The following is a 13,229-nucleotide window of genomic DNA, read 5'->3' on the forward strand; positions in this document are numbered from 1 at the left end:
TCTCTTGGCTCTCAGATTCAGTTATGCTCTTTGATATTTCCTCACGGCTCCGGTTTCATGTCAGAGATCGGTTTTTATCTCAGGGGGCACCAGATCTCTGAAGCATGTAGCGGGAGCGAAGAAACGATGCTGAAAACATCCCCAAAGCAGAATACATTGATGGGGATGGGAGGAAACTGAGATTAAGCCTCACAACAAACTGCAAGAAAGATGCTTGCAATGTCCTTATTCTAGATAATTGTTCAGCTTCTGATCTGGGTGCCACGCTTTTGGAATCCATTTCTGTTATTCTTCATATTAATTATAAATGAAAGATGGTAAACGTATAGAAAGACAATTTTATAGATGGCTTTGGTTAAAATTGGTACGGTTTTGCTAAACTTTCCTTCTAAAAATTATCTGCCACATGGTGGCTATAAATTATTACCAGGATTCAAAAATAACTGAGGAATTTTGAAGCAATAATCTTTTAAAAAGATACTTTTCTATCTTTTTGTTATAGCCAGCTGAGCTATAGCGCTGACACTAACTTATACATAAACAGGAAAACGTGAAATATTTTGCCAATTCTTTTTTTGTCACTTCCCTCCCTTCACACACACATGAGCTGGTCAAAATATATCACACAACTTTTGAAGTAAATATGCAAATAAGTTTGCAGCTAGGTATTCCTTCAGCTAACAGATATCTGTCTGCTGCAGAACTAACACTAGCTTGAGCAAAAACATGATCAAATAAAAATTATATTGAAAACAACATACACTGAAGGATTAGACCACTGGAGTTTTAAATTGCTTCTTTTTTAACTTCATGTTTCATATAAATTTACTTATTTTAATTGACCAGAAATCTGGAGCTTCAAGCAGATAGTGTTTACATTTTCTTTTGTCATTAGGTGTGCCAGCATGCTTGCTAATACTAACTTGTAGAGGAAAAACAATTATTTTGCTTTTCTATGTATGTAAAAAAAAACATGAACAAATTAATATGTATTACAAAGCTTTTAAAGCAATAATTTCTTTTATAGCCTCTTAGAGCAGTTAGGTGTGCTGCAGTGCTAATATTAGCTTGTACATAATAAGGAATAAGTGAAAGTCTGGCTTCAATTGTCTCATTTCTTTTCCTGTTCTCTACAAATGCAAAAGGTATAAACTGGTCAAAACCTATCCCACACTTTTTGTGGCAATTGTCCTGGCAATTGTGCAACTGCTATGAAATTCTTTTCCTACACTGTTATCACATAAATCCCTTGTTCAACACAACAATAATTGGCGTTATCTAATTATGTAAGCAAAAAATAACACATTTAAATTTTGTCTTTGTTCTCTTCTAAGTGGACTTAAATCCTAAATAACTTTCTTATAGACTGGTCTTTGAGTTTATTCAAGACAATTAGCATTTCTGTTGAAGTCAGATGTAAGAAAACAACAATACATTTGGATGTGGTTTACACAAATAACTCAAAATTACGTATTTAACGCCCCCAAAGCCATCCTGTTACTATGCAATCCAGGCAAATAAGCTTTAAGCCGATTGCAGTGATAACCTTTTTTAGGAGCTTTTCCTCCGATGCCTTCTGGCTTTAAGAACATGCATCACATTAAAGCACATCATTAACTTTAGAATGATGATAAGGATTAATTTAGGCAATGCTGGGGCTATATCTCAGTTTTCCATCTCTGTCTGCTCCAAAAGAGGAGAAGATCTCTTATCAAAATAGCAGTCTTAAACATCTTTAATTAGCATATAAAGTGTTATACAAACAGAAAAACATTTAGATACATAAAAGACTGTGAAGAAAAGACATTCACAAGCTGTTTTGTTGTCTTTCAGTTCAGCCTGTGGCATTAATTTAATCAGTTTTCAAAATGTAGGTTGCTCCTTACTATTTGTCAAATCTGCCTGTTCCTAATAAAATCAAATTTCATGAGTAGAAGATCTGCAAAGACACAGGTAGCACCTTTATTTCTTCCTGAATAATTTATGCCCTGAAACTGATATCAATAGGAGGGAACTGCCATTCAGAACAAACTTGCAAGGAGCTGGCAGGTTGCAAAGAGTTCACCACGAATCTGCTTGGTGCTGCTTTTCTTCACGCCTCGTATCTTTGAATTCACAGACAGGCTCAGTTCTGATGAGATGCAATTCAAAACAACAGCAGCTGGATGTACAGGATCTCATCACTCCATTAGTGGGGCAAATATTTACCCCCATTTCTCATGTTAAGATCGTAAATATAAATCTCTTGGTTAATAAAAGCCATCCACAAATATACTGTTGTGGATGGCTATTATTATTAATATTACAACTTCATCATTATTTTTACATCTTGTCCTATCAATTGTGTTAGGATTTGTAGCTCAGCAAAGCAATAATCAGACTAATGACTGAAACAGAACAACATGTCAAAAGTTTGAAAGAAAAAAAAAGCAGCACAATGCAGCTCAGAACTTCAATAAGCCAAAAGTTGCAGAAGATGATAAACTTAGACATAACAGAACAGCACAATGCCTAACCAGGAAAAAAATATGATTGCACAGTCTGTAGTTTGAATTTCAGTTCAAAAAGTGAAGATTTGAATTGTGTTTTATCCAGTGGTCAGGGAAAAGTAGAGAAATGTTGTCTGAGAGCAGCAGCTTGAAAACTTAACAAACCAGCAACCTATAGAGAGATTTAAAAGTGATCTGTCATTAATCTGGTCTGGCTATGATTTAAAAACAGCAAGGAAAAACTTCCTGACACAAAACTGTAAATCAAAACACTACAATTCTTGCAGCATCAGGGCAAATGTACATTGCAATTTCTACGTTTTTGATCTGATGTGCACTGTTTGATCAGATTAGTTGCAAGACATACAGTGGTTGTGCAGGTTTTTCCTATCCACACTGCAGTAATGGAGCTGTTAAAACATCAATCCTTTTGGCCCTAAAAAGTCACTTCAAGCTACTGTAACACTACACATGTGGTGAATGGAAGGGAAAATAAAATGCTTAAAAACAAACAGGCTGCTACCTATCACTCTCCTTCATTTGGCTCAGACACAGAGAAAAAACAGTCGCATAGAAAGGTAATAAACATAACAGAAACATATGGGCTGATCGCGTAGAGAGTTTATTAATTTAATGTAAACTGTAAATACTAGCAGGGGATTTGTACTGACAGAGATCACAAAGAGCCAAGATTGCTGTGAAAACTAACTTTCTCGAATATTATTGCTGTGTTATCTTGGTTATCAGCCATATTTGATACTCACTTCTTATTTCTTAGAGATGTTTTGATGCCAAAAAATGTTTGTAAAATATCTCATCTGGTTAAAGAAAGAAACAAAACAATACCTTCATTATTTCTAAGGTTTTTTTTGTCTCTAATATGATGATATTTGCCTCTTAAATACAAGCATGTCATGTTGTTTTTGTTAACATCATTTGGTAATAATTTTGCCAACATGTAATCCGTAATGTTTCATATTGTACTACAACAAGCAATCTCTTTATATCCACTGTGGTAAAATTGTTTAGATATTTTCAAATAATTAATCAGAATATATATATATATATATATATTTTTTTTTTCTGAGTATAGCTAACTGGTTTTGGAAGCTGAATAAATTGCATTTGTAGCCAGTTGTCTGAAGTCTGAAGCACAAAGCCTGCATTATACCTACTCCCAGGACCTCTTGACTCCAAAGATGAAAAAGAGCATTTTCAGGAGCTGTTTTTCATTGAAGTGAGATGAATTGATTAATTTCAGAAGCTTGAAGCCGATATGTGCTATCTATTCGTCTTATTCTCATTCAGGGTCAGAGGCAGCTGAAGGTTGATCAAGCTTTTATTGGATGTTTTTCTGAAAAACACATGTGGGCAATTTAGAGTTTACAGTTAGACTGTGGGAGGAAATCGAAGGACCCTGAGGAAAGCGCCGCACACACAAACAGAAAATCTGGAGCTGAGAATCACGCCCAGGACAGACTGTGAGGATGACAAAGCAAACAACAGAATGTGTATCCTTCATGCATTTAGGTACCTTTATACGGAAGAGGATTAGGGCCACTGAAAAAAAAAAAAATTATGGCCCAGAAAAAAAAAAAATCTCTGAATTCTCATGTAAAACAAACAAAAAAAAATTTCAGTGTCCCGAAAAAAAAAAAAAAAAAAATTTCAGTGTCCCAGAAAGAAAAGAAAAAAAAAAAATTCAGTGTCCCGAAAAAAAAAAAAAAAAAAATTTCAGTGTCCCAGAAAAAAAAAAAAAAAAAAAAAATTCAGTGTCCCAAAAAAAAAAAAAAAAAAAAAATTCAGAAACCACAATTCTGACTGATGGGCGCCAGCAAGCAACCACCTTCAGAACCACAGACAGACGCGAGTTGTGGCGGACAGCTGACGTTTTGGAGAAAGATGTCTGATTTAAGTAACTTCTTACGTGCCAGAGGAGTCCCCGAAGCTTCTATTGCACTAATGGAAGAGCAAAAGGTGAGTAAATCAAATGAGATAGTTTGGTGTCTAAAGCCCAACGGTTACGGCTAGTAGTTAGCATGTTTGTTAGCTCACGCGGTTATAGCAATAAGCTGATTTACAATGTTAAATCACACAGATGAATAAAGGATGTAACAGCTGTTGATTGCTGGAATTGTCCCGTAAATGTTTGGTGCCTTTATTTTATTGTTCTGTTTGAATGTTTTACAATGAAACTAAGGCTAGCTGAATGTCAGCCACCTTCTAAATAAGATGCCCGCTGTGTTAAATTGTGTAACCTTTAGTTCAGTGGAGGACAGAAACTATAGTATAAAGTCACATAAACGTTTATATATGCAAATATTTAAAAGGAAAATGTATGACTTGCACCGATCTGCGGCTGGCTGTAGATCTGATCGTAGGATCTCTTCACCAACACCAACTAATGTGCATATCTGTGATATTTTATCTTATGTATATCATATGTTTGTGTTACTGCGTTGGAAAAAGTTACATTATGAGAATCACAAAATCATTTTCTTGCACTGTGATGTGTCAGTTCAGGACAGAAATTACATCTCAATCGCTGAACTAAACTATCAGCACATTTATCACACAGGTGTGGAAATGGTAGGCTTCATTTAACTAAATCAAAGTTAATGTGATGTTTAATTTTTGTAATAAAAATTGAACTGTTAACAATATTTCCTTGTGTGTTTTGATGCATGATACCTTTTACCTTAAACAGACTGTATATTTATGAATCTGTGTTTTTATACTTACATGCTAACCAATCCAGTTCTTCCTTTTTCAGTAAAATAGAGAATTGAACATTTACTGCTGCTGTTATTGTAATTCTCCCCAAAACAGTAAATCGTTTTAAGCAGGGACCTAAGGGTACAATCTAAAAGGTAACTTTAACGTTGATGTGCACAGTAAATAATTGTCCTTTCTCATCTGTTTGTGTGCAGATTGACTGTGATGTCGCAGCAACGCTGGAAAATTATGGAGACGGAATTGCTGTTTTAAACTTCTGCTAAAGCAAAAAACTGTCCAAAACAGGTCTTCTGCTAAAGACTGTTCCATTCTTAAAGTGAAAGAAGCTAGAAAATGTCAGATTTGGATGATATCATTAGGCTTTACTTCAGACTGTCTTTAAGTAACAAAGAAATCCTTCATATTTTAGCGCACAGTCATCATACTATATTAAGTAATCGAACTCTAAAAAGAATTTGCAGAAGACTTGGGCTGTTTAGAAGAAAGAATCAGTCCAACCTTGAAGAAGTGCTGGCCTTTATCCAACAACAAATATTGACTAATGGACAAATGCAAGGTTATCGGTGGCTACATCTTCGTGCGGTTCAACATGGATTGTGGTGTCACAAGACACTGTGAGACATTTGATCAAATTGTTTGACCCAGAAGGTGTGGAACTGAGACGAGCACGACGGTTGAGAAGACGTCAGTACAATTGCAGGGGACCAAATGCACTCTGGCTACGATAAACTAAAACCTTATGGCATTGCTATCAGTGGCTGTATAGATGGTTTTAGCTGACATGTTTTATGGATGGAGGCTTGTACCACGAACAATGACCCCAAATTGATAGCAAGTTACTATTTGAAAACAGTTTCATGCGTCAACGGATGTCCAGAGAGGATACGTGCCGACAGAGGCACAGAAAACATTTGTATTGAACAAATGCAGATATTTCTGCGGCAAAACCACACAGACAGTTTTGCAGGGGACAAAAGTTTCCTTTACGGAAGAAGTACATCCAACCAGCGCATAGAAGGCTGGTGGTCGACCCTCCGCAAACAGAGTGCACAGTTTTGGATGAACTTATTTCAAACCTTTCTGGATGATGGTCACTTTACAGGAGACTTTTTGGATAAAAGCCTCATCCAATTCTGCTTTCTTAATCTTATTCAGGTAGAAGTGGTCACTGGTTCACTGTAATGTTTTTGTTTTAAAAAGTATTAAAAGCAAATCTGCTGGTATGTTTACTAGAAATAATAAAAGCTCTTCTTCAAAGTATTTAGCCACTTTCAGTGCGCATATAGATAATTTAAAAAGTGTTGCTGTTTATCTCGATCATGCCATTTGATAGTTTTTGCAATGTCTGATAGGTGCCCTCTAAACAGGACTTCCTGCACTGCATTTAATTAAAGACATATTGTGTGCAAGCAAACATAACATTTTCGACATCATTCTGCCAGAACATGAAAGTTTATTGCTGTCATAATTTTATTGTAGTGTTCTGATTTGACCTGACATTAGTCTTCAAGCTGTTACTGTGCTGATAAAAGTAAAACATACAGTTTTGTTGACATGTTTTCATTTCCCAATCCATAGTTTGTTTTGCTTTCACACTGTCATTTGAAGAAACAACGCTGATGCAAAGTTAATTATTGTTCTATGATGATCAGTTATGTACCAAATATCAATCCTTTTAAATGGGTATGCATTATGATTAATGAAAAATATAATTTTTTTTCAAACACAATGCTGTTCTGTTAAACTAAAGATATTGACAATGTATGGTTGAGATGTGAACAAAATGGCAGTACAGCAAGAATTACGTCATAAATTGAACACATGAAAACCAGTTCTTTGTGAAATACAAACGAACTTCATTGTTTTGTTTACCAAGAGTTTGCATAGTAGAGTTGATACCAGATATTTATGAGCAGTTGATTAATGTAAAAAAAAATATATAATAAAAAAATAAATAATAAAAAAAGTCATGTGCAATTTTTTTCTCACTGTCTGACGTTATAAGACAAAACTTTTCCTACTTTTTAAGGTTTTTTTTGCTCTTCCTTTGAGAGTGATCAGACAGGAAAGCCAGTAATGAAGCTGCACAGCACAGGTCATCAGTCCGGGGCTTGAACCTGTGATGTCCACATTCAGGACTGAGGCCTCCATACATGGGTTGTGCTTTTCCACCGCACCACCCCAACGTTTCTTGTTTTAAGTTAGTTAGAATTAGCAAAATTGTATTTTCTAAATTCCAAAAAACATGAGAACATTTTTAGAGCGTTTTTGTGACTTCCTTCAAATGCAACAGTTTATATATTTTTAGTAATTATCAGGGATAACTGTCTTTTAATGCATTTAGACTATAGCTTTTAGACCTGCTCAAATAGAAAATGAGCTTAATCAACATATTGAAAACCATACCAGGAAAGTATTGGGTAAAGTAACATTTTATTAGCAAAAAGTCAGAATTGTGGTTTCTGAATTTTTTTATTTTTTTTTCCTGGGACACTGAATTTTTTTTTTTTTTTTTTTGGGACACTGAATTTTTTTTTTTTTTTTTGGGACACTGAATTTTTTTTTTTTTTTTTTTTTACATGAAAATTCAGAGATTTTTTTTTTTTTCTGGGCCATAAATTTTTTTTTTCAGTGGCCCTAATCCTCTTCCGTAACCTTTATGTATTCAAGACTAAGAAAAAAATCCTCATGGGTTTTAATTTTTCTCCCAAATAGATATTTACAGGAGAGGAACAAATAGGAAAGATGAAATGTTCCTAGCCTGTCAGGACTGTTCATATGTCAGTGAAATGATTGTCTGTGACATGTTTTTGCTGCATTTGTTCCCCCCCTGGTGGCTGCTTCATATACTGCCCACGACATCTTGCAAAACAGAGGAAATGAAAGAAAAAAAAAATCCCCTTTGAATTTTACACCCAAGGAAAAAAAAAAATAACAAACTTGGATCTATGGAGGCAGAAAATTTAATGAAGCAGCTCACAGGGTGGATAACATAGCATAATTATCTTTTTTTCTGCATTTCTGTGTTATGTTTATTAAAACAATTCTTAATACATTCATGTAACCTTATTAACGTAGTTGCAGCTTCAGTGCTTTACAATTCACATTCATCTTGAGCTGTAGCAGGCCTTTAGAAGAGCTAAAGCACATATATTTTTAAAAAGACAACTCAGAGGAACCAGAAGCTGAAAAGGATTTTTCAATAATCTCTTTATAATTATGACCTTTTAAAACTTTGCATTTGGCATTAATTAGGATGTCACTAACAAGCAAGCAGGAAACACAATGCTTTAAGAGAAAATAAACAAAGTAATGCTCTCTTCTCCCTCACTATCGTCTCCCTTTAAACATTTCTGCGCATACTAATGACCAGCACTCAATAAAGTCATCGTGATTGCTATTAGTATAAACCGCCTATAAATAATACATGGACAAAAATAACAGTTAAAGTGTAGCTGGCGCTGCTTGCTGAGGCGCTGTCAGTAGCAGGAGGAGTGGTGACTGCTAAAGACAGAAAAACAGAGATGCTGTTTGCATCGGTTATGGCCTAATTTTACACATTAACGGTGAAGATGAATGCACAGGAGAATAGAGGAGCAAATTGTTGTGAGATTATTTCTAAATGGAGATGTTGTTTTTGCTCATTTATAGTCAGGATGCAATCTTTTTGCTTTTACTGAAAGCAATTTGACATTTCTAAAGACTTGTCAGGATGGGTTTATTCTTCTCATTCTGTTTAGCGCATATATTTGAAATTTAAGGGTTATTGTTCAAAGTACCCTAGAAAAAACTTGCTGTTAACCCGTGGAAGTGGTTAAAAACAGTTTTGATGATCATCCTGATTAGCATCGGGCTGCTCTTGCATAAATTTTCTAGAACCATACTGGAAATAACACTGTAGAAACTGAAACATTAACTGCTGTGTGTTAAGCTGTTACATTTTCCACATAATTATCAAAATAAATAGCAGCAAATAAATAAAATAAATTTCCAACTTGTTGGTGACAAAATGCTTTAGGAGCCACTGTAAAACTACTTTTTAAAGAGGTTGTGTGGTAAATCTTGTCAAACTAATGGCTCAACAAACAAAAGTCCTTCCTTTGAATGCTGACATAAATTCAATTTAAAATGACATAATTGGAGTTAAGGGAACAGTTTGAAAATACATTATCTTTCATTTCAGTAAAAAAAAAAACAACCTAATTGGCTGTTATAATAACAATTGTTAGGGTCTGGGTTTTGAATGTTCTCGTGTTCTCTGTGTATTTCTTTTCGTACTCCAGTTGTGTCCAACAGTCCAAAAACATGCATGTTAAGATAATTGGCCTCAACAATGTTAAAAAAAAAATACCCCAACTGACTGGACTGAGAGAACATGACTGACCTGAAAAAAATTACATTTCATACTTTACTAATTGTTAGTCGCAATAATGACAAGTCAGAAATATTTAAAGTCAAATTAAATTTGAAGAACTTCTGTTCCCCAGTTTTAGCCATGACTTTCGTGCCAATTAGTACTTCCTGTAATTAACTCCTCTAAAACTGCAGCAGAGTCTTTTCTCTGGCCAAAATCTCCCATGAAAAATGAAAGAAAAGGAATTGTCAGTGTCAGAAAAATAAGAATTAATACAAATACAACAAATGAGCTGTTGAAAATGTAACAGTTAAATAAATGTCCATGTTCAGAAATAATTATAATGAAAACAATGAATAAACTTGTCTTGTTATCTACAGAGCTTTAAAAAAAGTGTTTATACTTCTTCTAAATTCTGATATTTACAGTAATCACATAAAGGCAGACTTTTATTTAGAAGTGTCAAAGTAAAGGTGGCTAAAGACAAATGCATTTCAAATATTTTAATATTTTTACTTAAATTAAAACCTTCCATTCACAACTTTGATTTTATCGCATAAAATCCAACTTTATGTGATCCCATAAATTCACATAATGGGATACTTTGTAGTTCGTAACCCAACAATTTGTGGTAAAACTTAAGGGCTGTCAATACTTTTGCAAAGTATAGTTCTGTCAATGAAAATAAATGCACAAACTGTGAGAAATTAAGAAGAAAGACTGCTATAAACGGTCATCACAAAAACAGCTGAATGACAAAGAAATTATGATAAATATATTCCTTTCTGACAGCTATGCAATTTTTATATTAAAAGGTCCATGAAGATATGGAAATTACAAATGTTTAATGCTGTAATGGTAAAAGCAGAATCAGCCAGAACCCAAAACGCAGCCACAACAAGAGGATGGTTAACCAAAATGTTTTATTACTAAAGTGAATGGTGTAGAAGGGTGTGGTCACACTAGTGGGTCAGGGACGAGGAATCCACAGGGGTCAGGAGTCCAGCCGGGTCAGAGGCTGTTACAGTGATCTTGTTTGTGTTTTGAAGTGGAGTTGTTCTGCTGTGAGTCTTCATCTGGATGCAGCAGCTGTTTAAAGAGAATGTCGTCCAGGTAAAAGGCTCTTCGATTGTCTGCTTCTTTCTAAATCGCTCCAGTGCTCACTCAGCATCCCATTGGAAATACACCCCCACCCTCCATACATGCACATACACACACACACCCATACTTCATTCTCTATTAACAGCAGCAGAGCTCCAGCAGGTCAGTATTGCTGCATTTCTCTAATTGCGCCCCTGATGAGAGACTTCCTGAGCGCGCTGTCTCTGAACATCGATACAGACGGATGCATTCCTGCAGTTAGCAAACATCAGACTTTACGGAGTGACCCTGTTTAGAGACATCTCCTAAAGTAGGCCACATGCTTCTCAATTTCCAGTTTTGTAAGGCAGCTCCCTCCTCTCGTAACATGTCAGCTATGTTTTGCTTGCGATTTGAAAGCCGGAGATCCACAGTGACCAAAATAGCAAATTGTGGCTATGTAGTGATGAAGGTCTTCAGTGTAGACGTATCCCCAACAAAAAAAGGCCTGACCCTACACTCAATAATTGTGGACATTTTAAATATGAAAAAGCAAATAATGTCATGACTAGCCAACAATAAGATATAGTTTTTGAGTCAATAATGCAATAAGTGATTTTGTTATTGGAAGATCTTGAAAACTTCTTAAAAAATTCCAGCTAATAATGTAATGAAATATAAGTATGAAGGTATTTCTTGGAAATAAGTACTTGTTGCTCATGAGTTTGCTTATCAAACGCTGTGTGGAATAGTCATCATACTTAATTATTCAAGGATATGAACTAATCAGCATTGTCTCTTTAATTATGGATGAAAGACCCAGTATGAGAAGTAAGTGTTTATTCATAATAATATTTATTAGCTTGGATATGTACATTTATATTTTTGAAATATGAAAAAATATTACTTTAAGAATGACCTTGATAAGTATTTGGTAGTTGAGTCCTTTGGTGGAAAATGCCAGAACCCAGGATGGAAATAGTTTTTCTATGACTAACAATTATTAGCACATTGTGTTGTAAGCTGAAAATATTTTTTTTTTCTAAGTTATTCCATTTATGGTTTTCACACATTTATAAGAGACAGACTATTTAAGCAGGTATTATGTTAAGTCTAATTCTTAGCATCTGTATTAAGGGCAAATTTACACATAAAGTAAAAAGAAAAGAAAAAAAGTTCAATTCATTTTCCAAAGTCATTCCCTTAATGAGCTATTGTCAGTCATAGCTAGCAGGAAACACACTCATCATCTTCCTTTGATTCTTCCAGCTTCAATCTCTGAATCTTCTTTCAATGCTTTCCCTTTGTTGCTCACTACTGTTAAAGCTTCTTTGATGCAGGGCTACACACACAGAGATCATTGCTTTAATAAAAAATAAGTTACCTTTTGGATCCTGTTGCATCCTGTTTCAAAGTGGCCATTAATAAACAGAAGCTTGGAAAAAGGGCAAGAAAGGCAGATTAGATATTGATGTGCCTGACTGTGAATTTATGATGCTTCTTGGTTTGGTTTATAAAAGGTATTTAATCATCTATTGATGGCCATCAATGGTGAGATCAATGTACTGTTGTGCTATTTGACCACAGTGAAGCATTTGACACTGTGGACAGCAGGGTTTTGATTATCTGGTTCTTGTTTCTGTATTCTCACTGGACTGGATTTCCTTCTCTTTATGGTATATACATTTTGTTTTAAAAGCTAACAAGTACTCCTCTGTGAAAGTTTCATTAACCTGTACGGTTCCCTAAAGCTCAATAAATGAGATGTGGGGAAGTCCATGATTATTTTCATCTTATATACATCCGTAAGCAGATATTATGTCTTCATCATTTAGTTGAAGGTATTGCCAACACAAGTTAAAGATGGATTGTCTAATAATGATCCTTTTAAAATCCCACTAAAACAGAATAAATACACTCATACATGCAAGCAGTTGACTTTCCATACACTCCATACTCTGACTAAGTGCATTACTGGAAACGTTTGAGGCTACTGTAATGCCTAGACTGGAAAAAGATGCTGTAAGATGTTCATGAATTATACAGAATGGTTTCACCAGCTTTCAAACACTAAAGATCAAGATAAACATTAGTTCTTCATCTACACAACAATGACTGGTCAGGTACCAGTTTATCTGACTAAACGTCTAACTAAATAGTTTCCCATTCTCTCTGTTCAAGTAATTAAGGTTTCTTACTTATCTGTGGTATAACTCAGTACAGATAACTAAAGGAGATCAAGACTTTCAAGTTGTAGCCACCATGTTGTGAAAAAGCTTTGCTGCACAGTTTTGTTTGGTTGACTTTTCGCTGGACTATTTTAAAAAAAACTATTTAGTCTGGCATTTGCCAACTGCTTCTTCCTGCTGTTAGTATCTATATCTATTTTCGTATTGATGTTCCTACATTTTTCTTTTGTTTTATTATTTTCTATTTAGCTTGTATAACAGTTTTTGTTTTTTTATGTGCCTCCCGTCATGATCAGCTGACTGCTCATGCAACTTCTCTTTTATCACAAGCCACTTATAATCTTGCTCATATCATCCAAGGTCATCCTCACCCCCAACTTG

The sequence above is a fragment of the Xiphophorus hellerii genome, chromosome 7 (assembly GCF_003331165.1).
Source record: "Xiphophorus hellerii strain 12219 chromosome 7, Xiphophorus_hellerii-4.1, whole genome shotgun sequence".
NCBI classification, from domain to species: Eukaryota; Metazoa; Chordata; class Actinopteri; order Cyprinodontiformes; family Poeciliidae; genus Xiphophorus; species Xiphophorus hellerii.